Source organism: Marmota monax, unplaced genomic scaffold, assembly GCF_021218885.2.
Source record: "Marmota monax isolate L192 unplaced genomic scaffold, Marmota_monax_Labrador192_F-V1.1 WCK01_AAM20220418_F8-fsc00021, whole genome shotgun sequence".
Lineage (NCBI taxonomy): Eukaryota > Metazoa > Chordata > Mammalia > Rodentia > Sciuridae > Marmota > Marmota monax.
Window position 1 is genome coordinate 22,324,692 of NW_026695228.1, and position 15,654 is coordinate 22,340,345.

At 39.5% G+C, this 15,654-nt stretch overlaps 1 pseudogene; it reads right to left on the reverse strand.

Moving 5' to 3' along the window:
- Positions 1-875: 875 nt before the first annotated feature.
- Positions 876-15,654, reverse strand: part of LOC124087648 (zinc finger protein 878-like) — a 35,812-nt pseudogene continuing 21,033 nt past the window's right edge.

Sequence of the window (15,654 nt, forward strand, 5' to 3'; positions counted from 1 at the left end):
AAAAAAAAAGAGTGTGAAGTCAGGCCTTTGCCTTGCAGTAAAGGCAGTTGGCAGGCTTTCCAGAAGGGGACAATTTAGATCTGGTTATGAAGGAGTGGTTTCTCTTAAATGTCGGTGCTCAGTGTCTTCTGGTCAAGTTGGAGGAAGTTCCAGTTCTCATGAGTGACCCAGGCACCTCCTATTACACTGTTTTGTGCTCCAGGCCAAGCTCTTTGGGTCTGTCATGGCAGAGGCAGCACTAAAGGTGTCCAAAAGAGCTTCAGAGTCTTTCACCCATTTTCTCAATGACAGCAGCACATGGTTTCCTTCTATCCACATTTATTTTCTCATTAAATGGTCACTTGGTTTGATAGTTTTCCATCTCTAAGACAAAAAACTAAAATAAACAACTGGAAGGAGGGAAAGTTTAGTTTGGCTCAGTTTCAGGGAAGTCAGTCCTGACATTTGGCTCTGTCATTTCAGCCCCTGATAACAGAACACAGCATGGCAGGGAGTTTCTCACCTCATGGTGGCTCAAAACCAAAAAGTAAGGAAGAGGCTTGTGTTCCAACATCTCCCACATCTCAGATGTCCAGTTTCTCCAAGGAGGCCCCACCTCTTAAGAGAACTGCCACCTCCAAATAGAACCACTAGCTTGTGTTGGGTGTGGTGGTGCACACCTGTAATTCCAATGGTTCAGAGGCTGAGGCTGGAGGATCACAAGTTCAAAGTCAGCCTCAGCAACTTAGGGGGAGGCACTAAGCAACTTAGTGAGATCCTGTCTCTAGATTTAAAAAAAGGGGGGTGGGGGCTGGAGATGTTACTCAGTGTTAAGTTAAGCACCTCTGGGTTCAATCTGTGGTACCAAAAAAAAAAAAAAGAACTAAAAACATTAATTTTGGTAGTCAATAATTACAAATTTATTCTTTCTCTTTTCTGCTAAATAATTCTAATCCATCTCTGAGCAAACAGATGACTTTGTCAACAAGGAGGTCAAATGCAATGAAATGTGAAATAAAGCAGCATACAGATATTAGAAAAAAAGGTAAGAAACAATATCTATTTTTGGTGGTCTTTGATTTCTTCTGATTTTTGTTTCTTTCTTGGTACTGGTAAAAATATCTTACACACCAATTATGATTTGTAGTCCAAATCTAACAAACTGAATTTGCAAAGCCTTTCAGCTAAGAATTATTTTTACAGAACATATCTGTAATTAGTGTGACAGAAATTCTTAACTTTTAATTCCCAGTTAACTGAATTATTATTCCATCTATAAAGAATTTTCTTATTTTTATTAGATCTGTATCCCAAAATATATATTATCACTACATTTTGAATTTTGTGAAAATACAAAATCAAAAGAAAATGTTAATCTATAAGAAAGTGTTTCTAAAAAAAAACATAGAACCCCAGTACCAAAAAAACAAAAACAAAAAAACTCTAAAACCACCTTACTTTTCAGTAGCCTTTTAACCACAATTATTTAAAAATTGCATAAAAGTTAGGCCTATGGCACATTTGAAACACAGTTTAATTCACCTATGGATCCACAACATGGTTCAAGTTCAAAGGACAAAAACTCATTTGACTGAAAGACAACTACATATATAAACTCTCATGCTATTGCCTAAATGAAACTTGCAGAGATATGTTTCTCAACATTTATTTTTAAGAATATAAATTAGAAATCTAGACTGTAGAGATCTACTTTCAGAATGAGCCACTTATGAACACAATATATTTATAAGTTTTAGTATGTTTCCTATAGTGAATTCTCTAGAGAATGCTAAACAAATTATATCAAGCTCTTCATATTAATTACATTTATAGGGTTCCACTACCTGAGAAATTTTCACAGGACGTTGAAATTATTAAAACTGAAAAGATCTTGTATTTTTCACAGAGTTTGATCCTGTGTATATGTAGGCCAACTTAATCTTTTTGCATTTCTCTTCTATTCTAGGCTTCTCTCCATACTGTATCTATGTACATATATACATATATATATATAGAATCAAGATAACTAGAGGCATTCCCACATGATTTACATTAATACAAGTTCTCTGCAATGTGCATTCTAAAGTCTGCTAGAAAGCTTATGTAATAACAAAGTCTTCCCACGTACTTTATTCAGGGTTATTCTCCAGCGTGAGTTCCTCCATGTCTGTGAAAGGAAATGGAACGACTGCCTGCCTTCCCACAATGCATCCACACACAAGGTTTCTCTTAAACATGGAGTTCATTCATGGGTTTCAATATAATGGAAAGAATGCAAGCCTTTTCCACATTGCTTACATGTATAGTGTTTGTCTCCTGTGTGAATTCTTTCATGTATTCCAAGATAATGGAAGAACTAATAGTGTTTCCACACTCATTTTATATACACATAGAGTTTATCTCTATTTTGTGTTCTTTATGTCTAAGAACATGACTGCAGTGACTGTATTTTCCCCTACGTTGTTTATACACATAGGGTTTCTCATCAGGGTGTCTTTTTGTTTGTGAAAGGAAATGAAATATCTACGATTTCCCACTCTCCTTACATATAGGGTTTTGCTCCAACGTGAATTCTTTCATGCTTTTTAAGGGAACTGTAATAACCAAAGGCAGTTCCACATTTTTTACACATATACCGTTTCTCTCCAGTGTGAGCTTTTTCATGTATTCGAATGTAACTGGAAGAATTAAAGGTTTTCCCACATTCCTTACATACATAGGGTTTCTCACCAGTGTGAGTTCTTTCATGTATTTTAAGGGTACTTGAATCACTCAAGGCCTTCCCACACTGCCTACATATATAGGGTTTCTCTCCACTGTGAGTTCTTTCATGCCTGTAAAAGGACCTAGTATGGGTGAAAGCCTTCCCACAATCCTTACATACATAGGGTTTCTCTCCAGTGTGAGTTCTTTCATGTATTGTAAGGGAACTTGAATCACTTAAGGCTTTCCCACATTGCTTACATATGTAAGGTTTCTCTCCAGTGTGAGTTCTTTCATGTCTGTGAACAGACCTGGAACGAGTAAAGGCTTTCCCACAATCCTTGCATACATAGGGTTTCTCTCCAGTGTGAATTCTTTCATGTATTTGAAGGGAACTGGGAAGACTGAAGACTCTTCCACATTGTCTACATTCATGATATCTGCCCTCAATGTGAGTTCCTTCAAATTCCTCAAAGAACTGGGGAGAACTGAAGGCTTTTCCACATTCATTATATTTATATGGGTTCTCCCCATACTCTGGATAATCATATGGTTTCTGTTCAATGTGAGCTCTGAGGGGCACATTTATAGATGAATGACCAACGAGGACTTCTCCACACACCGGGCTTTCACTTGATTTTACTCCAGGAGGAATTATCTTGTTTTCAAGACAATCAGGTTTACAGCTGACGCTTTCTCCACACTGATTACTTTCTTTATGTTCACAGCATCTCCCTTCCTCTTGACTTCTGGAAGAAATGAGAAGCACATTACTAAGATTTTCCTTCTTCATGACTTACCAGAAGCACTCTTTTATGCCCTGTAAGAATTTTTTAATATGAATGGACTGAATGCTCTACTGGATGGTTTGAACACCGATATTATCAAAGTAGTTGTATTATTATGGAGTATCTTAATACTGTTTTCAAGAAAAGTGTTTTGGCAAACACTGAATGTCTATATCACCTTTAAATGCAATCAAGTATTCCTTATGGAAAATCCTGTGGATCAAAAATGTTTGGATCTTCAAATATTTTCATGTACATAGTAAGATATCTTGAGGATGGGTCACAATGGAACACAAAGTTCACTTTTGTATCACAGCACCTAAACAGCCTTAAGGTAATTTCACATGATATGTTTAAATAATTTTAGGCATGTTATAAAGCTTGTGCACAATGAACCCCCAAGAACATGTCACATCAGGCATCATGTTGGAACATTTTGGATTTTAAATTTCCAGATTACAGACCTCAATGCATGTTGGGAGAAAATTTTGAGAGACAAAATCAATTTGAAGCTGGGCTTATTAGTATCATTTGCTTGTTTTTAAAACTTCTTGTCACTCCCAGATTCCTGAGGGACACTGATTTCTCCTTTCGGTGCTCATTACCTTATTTCTCTTCTGGGATTCTGGTGCACATCTTCAGTGGTCTGATCTCCTCTTTCTTTTTCTAAAATATAGACCCAGAAAAATCAGTATCCATTTTTTAAACACTGATGTACAATTATTTGATTCTAGCTAGGTTGATAGCATAATTTGACCAAACCTATATATTCACCCAAATGTTCTTTTTCATATTCCATATAATGGAGCAGAACTAATGAGCAAGAAAACACTTGTTCTGTGAATGACTAAGGAGGGAACAGTGTCACACTTACTTATAGAGGCCAGGTTCTTGAAGGTATCCCACATCACATCTCTGTAGAGCTGCTTCTGGGAAGGATCCAACAAAGTCCACTCTCCCAGGGTGAAGGTCACAACAACATCCTCAAAGGTCACTGAATCCTAAAAAAACATCCCATATTATTTCCAAGAGGAAGGGTAAGACTTCATACTGGAGATTGCAGTTCACTTCATAAAGAGTTGACATGAGGCTGAGTTCATTCCATGTTTGGTCACCACACTCCTCTTCTCCATCCACAGTCACATCCTCACTCAACAATTCTGAGGCTGACCTACAACTATGTGTTAACAGCAGAACAGGAACACACATTAGCCTCCCGGCTCACCCCAACTTCTTTGGTAAACCTGATCTGTACCTCTCATAACAAAGTCCTACCACTTGGTGTGCACAAGAGAGTTAACACAAGCTTTCCCAAGACTGCAAGTTCTTAGAAATGCTTAAGAACAAAGTCCAACCTTTATCAGTATCTAGGAATTGCTACTACTATCAATCTCAACAGTGCAACTGTAAAGAGGGTTTAAGTGTACCCAAACAGTATATGCCAATGATCTTAGAATGGGGTATGTATCACCAACACACATCAGTAAAATTGAATAATTCCCCAAACACACCTTTGACAAGATGTCAAAAACTACTTTCCCCACTAGTAGGTGTAATAAATGCTTAAAATGTATAATGATTAAAATCATTGGAACTAGAAAGTGATAGTTTGCCTAATATTGATAAAAGCCTTTTAAACTATGCTATTCAGCACCCTTTACTACTTTTTAACGTTTAGGGGGGTAGTACTATGTACTGAACACACAGGAACTCTACCACTAACCAACATCACCATCCCTTTCTTCAAATTTTTTTGGGGGACAAGATCTTGCTAAGGTACCGAGGATGTCTTCCAACTTATAATCCCCTTGCCTCAGCCTCCAAAGCAACTGGGCTTAGAGACGTGCACAACCAGTCCCAGCAGGACACTAGGCTTATTATGTAGTGAGCCAGTTTTTTGTTTGTGTGTCCATTAAATACTGTTTTCCTTACTTAAAATGTAACTGCATAATGTTTTTCAGGGTACAATACAATGATCTTAACTATAGCCAACAGAATGTAATTACAATTAAGTGTTCTAAAACAAAACACTAGATATATAAAGTAATATATCTGTCAAAGATCTCAATTTAGCCACTTGACAAGGTATACATGTTTGAAAGCATTGTTTCAAATTATAATTGTACGCAATCTTTTTTCAATAAAAAAGTGTAAATATTTGAAAAATAAGATCAATATAAAGACGAAGACTAAATAAATTTATCTAGAATGATACACCATTCTAGCATTGATATAAGAAACCATCTAGAAGATATAGAGACTAATTAAGCTGTATCTGATAACAAAATAATAAAGAGCAAGGGATTAAATGTAAAGCAGTCCATTGTCCAAGAAAACACAACAATCTTTAATATGTATTCCCCTAAAAAATGCATCAAGGGGCTGGGGATGTGGTTCAAGCGGTAGTGCGCTCGCCTGGCATGTGTGCGGCCTGGGTTCGATCCTCAGCACCACATACAAAGATGTTGTGTCCGCCGAAAACTAAAAAATAAATATTAAAAAAAATGCATCAAACAACATGAGACAAAAGCATGGAACTGAAAGGAAAATCATAGATCAACCATGTCTTGAGATTCAACACAAACATGTCTGGAGAGTTCAACAGTAATTGACAAATTAAGAAGACAGAAAATTACTAATGGTATATTTGAAATCAACAGCATGATTTCTGTAGTCACTGGATATGACAGAATGCTTTATCTAATAATGGCCAAGTACACATTCTTTTCATTATTTTTTCCAGTGCTAGGGATCAAACCCAAGTGCCGCGACTCCGGAGAGGAGCAATGGGAGATTGGAAGAAATAAGAGTCAACACTGGCAGATCTTGAAGATAAAACAGCTGGGGTCAGACTGAGCACTGTTCTCTGATGGAAAAGCAGGTCTAAAGAATTACAGCAGCAATCTTTATTATATGTCTCTAAATTAGATTAAAGACTACGCAAGCATTATTCTTTGTATTCATGAAAGTTACAGAGTTAGCCACAGTATGCAGCTATTTCCTCAGTTACATTCTTCAGTTGCAAATGTGCAATGTTAGGAGCATTGTGCAGCTCTCAAGAAAGTCCATTGTTTAAAGTTACTAATTCAACGGCAGATTCAGGAATTTTATAAACAATTCCCATGCTCATCAATTTTATCACTTGTATGAAATCTATCAATTCCTAGAAAGAAGCAATCTACAAAAACTCTCACAGAAAGCCAGGCATAGTGGCGCAAGCCTGTAATCCCAGTAGCTTGGGAGGCTGACACAGGAGGATCGTGAGTTCAAAGGGAATCTCCGAGGCACTAAGCAACTCAGTGAGACCCTGTCTCTAAATAAAATACAAAATAGGGATGAGGATGTGCCCCTGAATTCAATCCCCAGTACAAAACAAAAACAAAAAACATCAATGTAAATAAGACTATATGTAGTCAAGAAATTAAAACAATAATAGGAAGGACCAGGCTCACATGGTCTCACTGCTTTGTTTTGACTAATATTTAATGAAAATCATCTACAATCTTTTCCCAGTAATAGAAGCAGAGGTAATACTTTATAATCTATGCCATGATGTTCATATTGCCATATCAATACTAGAGATGTTAGAAAAAAAAAACAAAACCCACAAACATCTCTTATAAATAAAGATGAAAAAATCCTCACCGAATATCAATTACATCCTTCAATTCATAAGCAGAATTATATGCCAAAACTAAGTGAGATCTATTATAAACATAAAAGAACTTAAAAATCCATTAATGTAATCAGCCACCTCAAAAACCTAAACGACAAAATTCCAAAAATCAATAGATGAAGAGAAACAAAGGGCAAGAAATAATAATAAAAGGCCTAGAGCTGGGATTGGACATGCTTGCCTCTAATCACAGCTACCCAAGAAGCTGGGGCAAGTTCAAGGCCATACTGAATAACTAAGCCTGTCTCAAAATGAAATTTAAAAACAAAGGCTGGAGTCAGGTGTGGCGGAGCACGCCTGAAATCCCAGCTATTTGGGAGGCTGATGCAGGAGGATCAAGAAGCCAGCCTGAGCAACTCTGTGAGAACTTGCTGCAAAATAAAAAAGGTTTGGGGATGCAGCTCAGTGCTAAAGCAACTGTCTAGAATACACAAGGCCTAGGTTCAATTCTGTTATGTCATTAGAAAGAATTCAGACATTGCCTAATATGGACTCATGATAAATAAGGAAAGACACTCCTACTACCCAGGAACTTTCAAGGATTTTAGATGTCTGTATCAGAATGTGGGACAAAAACAAAATTATTTTTTATTCTACACACCCAAATAAACTCTCAAAGTCATAAATATCTTTCTCCAAGGCTTCTTTCCATCAGACTGCCCCACATAGACTTTCTCAATCAGCACGAATTACATTCTGATTAGACCAACTCTCTGGATGCAAAAGCAAACACCTGAAGATGATAAATTTTACCCAAACATTGTAATCATGGTAAACGGTGGCGATTAAAGAATCCCTATCTCATATTTCCTTGTTGTGTTGGAAAAACAGTGCAAAGAGACACTGTTCTCATTACACCAAAATGATGTCCTTTACCATTTTTGAATCTACAAGGACAAAACACACTTTCCAAAAATCCCACTTTTTGCCTCAAAAAATGATTAATTGAAATGATCAGTAGAAACAAAACAGTTCCCTGAAATTTCCTTATATTTCTCTTCTTCTTCAAGACCTCTGAACTTTGAGTCAGCCTGAACCAGAACACAATCCCTACATTACTGTCATCCTAAGAAGGGGCTGACCTCAGGGGCATACGCTCTCACATCTAGGATCTGATGTTGCCACCCTCCACACCCCGACCTCTCCTCCATTGCCTAGTCCTTCAGATGCTTCCAGACCTCAACAGTTGAGGCTTTCCTCCTATTGCAACACTCCTTTCAAATGATGGCATGTCCTACCTCAACCAGCATGTTATTTTTAAAAAAGAATGTCTAGAGACAGTCCAGGGAAAATAACGATTACATCACAGAGGGCAACACCCTTCACTCCCACCAACCAATGTGCATGTGGATCCTCCTTACCAATGAGTTTGGCAATCTTTGTCAGCCCCAAGAAGCACGGGGCTGAGGGGACAGGTCGCGTATTTGAGACCCTGTTTCCCAAGCATTTAGAAGATGTGAGGAAAGCAGGACTACCTTGAGGAGAAAGGAGGTTCTGGGGACATCACATACAAATCCTTCCAAACTCGAACCCCACATACGAGTGGGAGTCTCCCCGTGACCTTCCCACGGTCACGGCAGCGTACGGGGAGACGCGGGGCTGCGGACGCCGAGCTGCTCGGACAAGACTCCAGGCCTCAGCGGCACTGAGTGGACGGGACGAGACGCCGCCGTCCCTAGCGGCCCAGCCCCACCGCGCTGGCTGGAGGGGAAGGAGCGGAGCAGGCCGCTGCAGACTCGGGGCGGCGGCCGGGAGGCCTGGGAGGCCTGGGTCACCCCAGCTGCCTCCGGTCGTTTCCAAGGAGACCCTGCTCCCCTCCGGCAGATACCCGCCCTACAACACTCACCATTTTGTGATGGCCGGCTCCCGCGTCCTCCCTAAGCAGCCCACCCGGCAGGAATCTGCGGACGTAACGGAGCCGCAGCCGTTCCAGGACCCGGGGCCTCCTCCGACTCCTAACCCAAGATACCGACTATGGCGGCTCCAGAAAGTAAGATCGCGAGAAGTATGGGTCGCCGCCTCTCCCAAACCGTGCTTCTGACTGGACAGTTCACAAAACCCCGCCCACACGACTCTGATCGACTAGTGGATCCGCCCCTGAGGACCCGCCCCTGAGCCCTGAGTGACAAGAGAAGGATCCACTACCTGGCTGAATCCCAAATGATGGACTCAAGCCACAGCCCTTCCCAGCCCGCGGTTCTCCCAAGGCCTGGTCCTTACCTATCCTAAGGGAGTCTTGCATTTAAGCAGAACTTGATCCTGGCTATTCAGAAGTGGCACTGACTTTACTCTGGGCTCTTCCTCTACCCTCTGGAAATGGGGTAACAAGTGCGTGCGCTCAGGCAGCTTCAGAGTGTCCCATGGGGACACCGTCACCTCAGAGAAGGAAGTCAACTCAGACTAATGCAGGACGCACACTGTCCGAGCTCAGAAGTTTGGGATGAGGCAGTTACCATCGTGGCCAAGGTGGTGTGTCATGCCTTTTCTGACAATCCATCCATTTTCATCCAAGAAAATAAAAACATGTTAACAAAGGATTTATTCAGTTATTCTTTATTCATTTCATGAAGTAGCTGGAGTTCTATGGTAGTATTTTACAAAGGAATCAAGCTGGAAGAAAAGCAAATATTTGAATTGGTTCAAAAGGGCAGCCCGCCTCATTCAGGCTCACAAGGGAAACTGCACATTCAGAAGGTGAAACATATGCCCAAGCTTGAGGTCCAGAATGAAGGCAGAAATGGAGCCCAAGAATGGATCAGTCCCTGGTGCTGAGGCACACCTAAGAATTTTATCTGGGAGTTCACTATATCCTTCTGTCCCTTCATCGCCGTGGGGAAACTCTTCTTCCTTCAAAGACTTAATATTCACTAGAGGGACACCCTTACCTGGAGTCACCTTAACATTCAGATCTCAAGAAATCAGATCTCTTTAAAGTTCACAAATAATTTCTCCAGGAGGATACTAAAGTGTCTTTCTCTAAACCTGACCTTCCCACATTTCCTTCATGTACACAAGTTATACATAGATTCCAGTAAATGTATGCATACCCAAACCTAAATACTGTCTAGAAAACAGCCCCAAGGAAACCAGAGGAACAACCTCAGAAAGAACAAAAGCCCCAAATTCCATCTGCATGTGGGTCTTCTGCTTTTCAGGCTCTGCCACCTCTCACTGTCATCTTTCCCATTGCAGTTGTTCTCACCAGCTGGAGATCACCTACAGGAAGGGGCTGCTTCCCATTAAGCACCCTGGGGAAGTTCACTGCCCTCTTTTTCCAGGCTCAAGACCAGCCTCAGCTTAGAAGCACTGGCCTCTTCTCCCCACTGCAGGTTATTCACCAGCTTCACTTCAACATTAATGAGTTAAATGAGAAAGAGATGCCAAATGTAATTTTGTGAATAGGAAACATTCTGTCTTGACTATTTATAGACTAGAAAAATCCTGAGACATCCTGGCTTTCAAAAGCAGGAATTATGATTCCTTTGAGAACGAAAAGATGCTATCAAGTGATTGTTTTCATGTGAACAATCCTATATGGAAAATGCTAATGGATGTAAACTCTCCCCTTTATCGTCTGCTTCAGAGGACCCCTGATGATCACAGTTATGGTTGTCCCCAGGTACTCTGTGCCTACGTGTTAACATGTTCTGTTTACTCTTTCAAAATTGTCTCTTTATTTCATCTTTACCACTATGGATCCATCCAGTCATTTTTAGAATAAATCCTAGGCATTTTAGAATACTTCTCCCATTCAAAAACTCAAAGAGACCCAAAGATGAATCCCCTGGGTCTCTCTCACATGCTTCCTCATAAATGACTCTTTTGAAACGGTCTTACAGAATAGATGGTGGTATTCTGAGTGAGTAGTAGGGACATTTTCTTTGCTGCTATTCTCCATAACCTTTCACCACATGATCACTGAAGACACACACTATTGGGTCTTAGTCTGGAGATTCTGACCCACAGACTTCTAAGTCTCTTGGAATCTCTGGAATGAAAAGACTGTTTTTTTTTTGTGTGTGTGTGTGCTGATAAGATCACTGGTACTGGAGACTTCTATGTAGTTTCAGGATTGGGAATGGTCTGGTACCCAGAAAAACCAAGTTATGCTTAAAGGGTAGACTTAAAAAATTATTTTCAGGGCTGGGGTTGAGGTTCAGCAGTAGAACGCTCTCCTCGCACATGCAAGAGCCTGGGTTTGATCCTCAGCACCACATAAAAAATAAATAAGTGAAATAAAGGTATTGTGTCCAACTACAACTAAAAAATATTTTTTAAAAATTACTTTCATTTGTAATTGACAAAATGATGGTAAAGTTGAACTTAGCCCCTGGAGCTCTGGGCAAAGGTGTAGGGTTAGAGATGGGTTAGAGATGGAGAAAATTATGAAGGTCCAATGAGCTAATCAATCATGTAAATCAATTAGAAACATACGTAAAAATCCCTGAAATGGGGCATGGGGTAAACCTAGGTTGTTTAATACACAGAGGTGCTGACAGGCTGGAACCTCCAGACTGGAAATGAAAAATCTACACAGTGTCTGCCAACAGGAATCTTCTCATATTGCTCATGCTTAAAGCCAACTGACTGGTAGAAACACTGTGTTAAACTGGCAGTGTGTATTCTAGCCGATGGAGGCCTCCCCTGCAACCCAGCAATCACCTCCTTGATGCAGAACTAAAATAACTAATAAAGATGATCTGCTAGGGATATGCATTAGATGTTAATGAAAATGCCATATGGGAATCAACTCAAATATTCATGAATGTTCCCCCAATAGAATATCAGACCACTTATGCAGAAATGAGATTTTCAACTGTGCTGAGAAAAAAAAAAACAAAAAACTTTTCAAATGGCTTTCATAGTCTCATGATACTGTGCTCCCACCTCTCTGCCTTGATGTCTCAGAACCCCCTCAGCTCCTTCCAACTGGGCTCAGTAAACACATCATCATCTCCACATGTGCCATTCTTCTTCTTCTTTTTTTTAATATTTATTTTTCAGTTCTTGGCGGACACAACGTCTTTTCTTTGTATGTGGTGCTGAGGATCGAACCCGGGCCGCACGCATGCCAGGTGAGCGTGCTACCGCTTGAGCCACATCCCCAGCCCCATGTGCCATGCTTCTGTCTCATACTTTTGTACTTGCTATTCCTTATACCTGGAAAAGCCTCACACCTGCCCGCCTCACCTGAATCGCAATTAAACATGGTGCAGGTCTCACTTTACACATCACCACCTCCGGATGCCTCTAAAATCCCCTGACTGGGTCTCTGAACAACATGTTACTCCTATAGTCACCTGGGCCTCCCTTATCACATAACTGGCCATTATGTCATCCATGTACAGGAGAGCTTCCCAAATGAACATGAAAATCTGGGGGGAGAATACCTTTTTTCCTATTTTGGGAGTACCAGGGGATTGAACCCAGAGGTGCTTTACACTGAGCCACAAACCCAGGCCTTTTTATATTTTATTTTGAGACAGGGTCTCACTAAGTGGCTTAGGGCCTTGCTAAGTTGCTGAGGCTGGCCTCCAACTTGCGATTCTCCTTTCTCAGCCTCTCAAGTCACTGGGATTATAGCTGTGCCACTGTGCCCAGCATCTTGGTTCTTAATTACTACTGACTCTTAGCACCTAGAATGTTTCCATTTCAAATGAGCATGAAACAAGAATTTGTTGACTCCAGGGGAAATAAAAGAGGCCAAGATGTTGTATCAACTTAGAAGTTATGGGTGGGTACTAACTTGAATGCATGTTTGGAGAAAGTTTTCTGAGATCAAATCCATTTGAAGCTGGGGTTATTTGTCTCATTTTTTTCTCCCAATTTCCTGTTACTCCAAGATTCTTCATTTTATTTTATTTTTTGGTACTGGGAATTGAACCCAAAAATGCTTTACTACTGTGCTACATCCCCGGTCCTTTTGATTTTTTTCTTTTGAGGCAGAGTCTTGCTAAGTCACTGAAGCTGGCTTCAAACTTGTGATCTTCCTGCCTAAGCCTTTCAAATTGCTGGGATTATAGGCATGTGCCACCACACCCCTCTCTTCTCCAAGATTCTTGAGGGACATTGCTTTCTCCTTTAAGTTACCTTAGATTTCTCCTTGAATTTTTTTTTTCCGGGGGGTATGGGGGATTGAACTCAGGGACACTCAACCACTGAGCCACACTCCCAGCCCTATTTTGTATTTTACTTAGAGACAGGGTCTCACTGAGTTGCTTAGCACCTCACTTTTGCTGAGGCTGGCTTTGAACTCGTGATCCTCCTGCTTCAGCCTCCCAAGCCGCTAGGATGACAGGCGTGTGCCACCGTGTCCAGTTCTCCTTGGAATTTTTGTACACATCTTCAATGCTTTGATATTCCTTTTTCTTCCCCAAATGTAGACCCAGAAAATGAATATGAATTATTACAACATTATAGAAAAATTACTATATTGTAGCTAAATTCATGGCATAAACGTGATCATGCCTGACATCTTTACCCAAATGTTCCCTTTCCATATTCCATATATTGGAGTAGCCCTGATGAGAAAGAACACGTGTCTGATTGACAAAAGGAATCATACCATCCTCGCCTATAGAATCCATATTCCTGAGACAAGTCTTATTGTCTCATTGAATGTTTGCAATATTCTGACCCACTAACCAGAGGAAGCTTGTAAAACATACAATTTAACAACTCTTGTCATAACTTGTTCCTTAGGGAATCCAGTGCATGCTCTGTGATTGCACTGAGACAGTATTTTGAAGCTTGTACATGATGTTTTATAGATCACTATTAATTCAATACTAAATAATATTCATTAAGAGCAATTCATATGGGGGATGCATAGGGCAAGAGTGAAGGAACTCTGGATTGTGCAGAGGGGAGTAGGGGGAAGGGTAGGGCTGTGGGAATAGGAAGGATGGTAGAATGAGATGGATATTATTACTATATATATATATATTTATAATATATATACATATATATATATATTTATAATATATATACATATATATAGTAATAATATCCATTATTATTTATATATTAAATATATATATACATTATATATATATATTTATATATATAATATATATATTTATTTACTTATTTACACTACTGGTGTGACTCTGCACCAGGTACAACCAGAGAAATGAGAAATTGTGCTCCATTTGTGTACAATGTGTCAAAATGCATTATACTGTCATGCATAACCAATTAGAACAAATTAAAAAAAAAAACCAGAAGGGAGACCAGAAGAATAGAATAAGGGGATCAGGAGGAGGGAGGAGAGGGAAAGGGGAGGTACTGGGGATTGAAATTGTTCAAACTATGCTGTCTTATTGTATGCACATATGAATATATTATAACAAATCCCACTGTTATAAATGTTTATAAAGCACCAGTAACGGGCTGGGGTTGTGGCTCAGCGGTAGATCGCTCGCCTAGCACGTTCAAGGCCCTGGGTTTGATTCTCGGCACCACATAAAAATAAGTAAAAAAAATAAATAAAGGTATTGTGTCCAACTACAACTAAAAAGTAAATATTTAAAAAAATAATAATGCACCAAAAAGAAGGAAAAAAAATTTAAAAAGAGCAATTCACTATAGCAAAGGAAAAACATTATGGATGTTATTGGACAATGAAATAAGGGGAACAAAGACACATAATCTTAGAAAAGGCTCAATATCACCAAGATGTGTCCTTTCACATATATCAGTAAAACTCTACAATTCCCAAAACACCTGTGACTAATCAACAGAAACTACTTTCCCCAAACTGGTAAGTATAATAACTACCCACCAATGCTTAAAATCCTAGCAACTATAAAGTAATAGCTTGCCTAATATCCAAATACATATGCCTACTGAAAGACTTTTTAAAAACTTTTTTTATATACTTGTAGATGTACAGCATGCCTTTATTTATTTATTTATTTATTTATTTTTCACGCAGTGCTGAGGATCGAACCCAGTGCCTCACTTATGCTAGGCAAGTGCTCTGCCACTGAGCTATAGCCCTAACCCCTGAAAGACTTTTAAAAAATATTTTATTGGTGCATTACAATTATACATAATAATAGAATTTATTGTGATATGTGTACATACATATACCATAATTTGATCAATTTCATTTCCCAATTTTCATTTCTCATTTCACACCCCTTCTCCCTTCCTGATGCTCTTCCTCAACTCTATTGTCCATTCTATTTTCATGAGGTTCAATAAGACTTTTAAATTACAGTACTGATCACACTCACGTATACATACATTTTTATTTATTTATTTTTAGCTGCACTGGGTATTAATCTAAGGTGTACTATGCCACTGAAGTACAGTCCTAGCCCTTAAAAAATTATTTTTAAAAATCTGGGGGGGCTGGGGATGATGCTCAGTGGTAGAGTGCGTTCCCAGCAGGTGGGAGACCCTGGGTTCGATCCTTTGTACCACATAAAAATAAATAAAATAAAGGTATTGTGTCCAACTACAACTAAAAAACAAAATATTAAAAAAAAAAAATTGGGACAA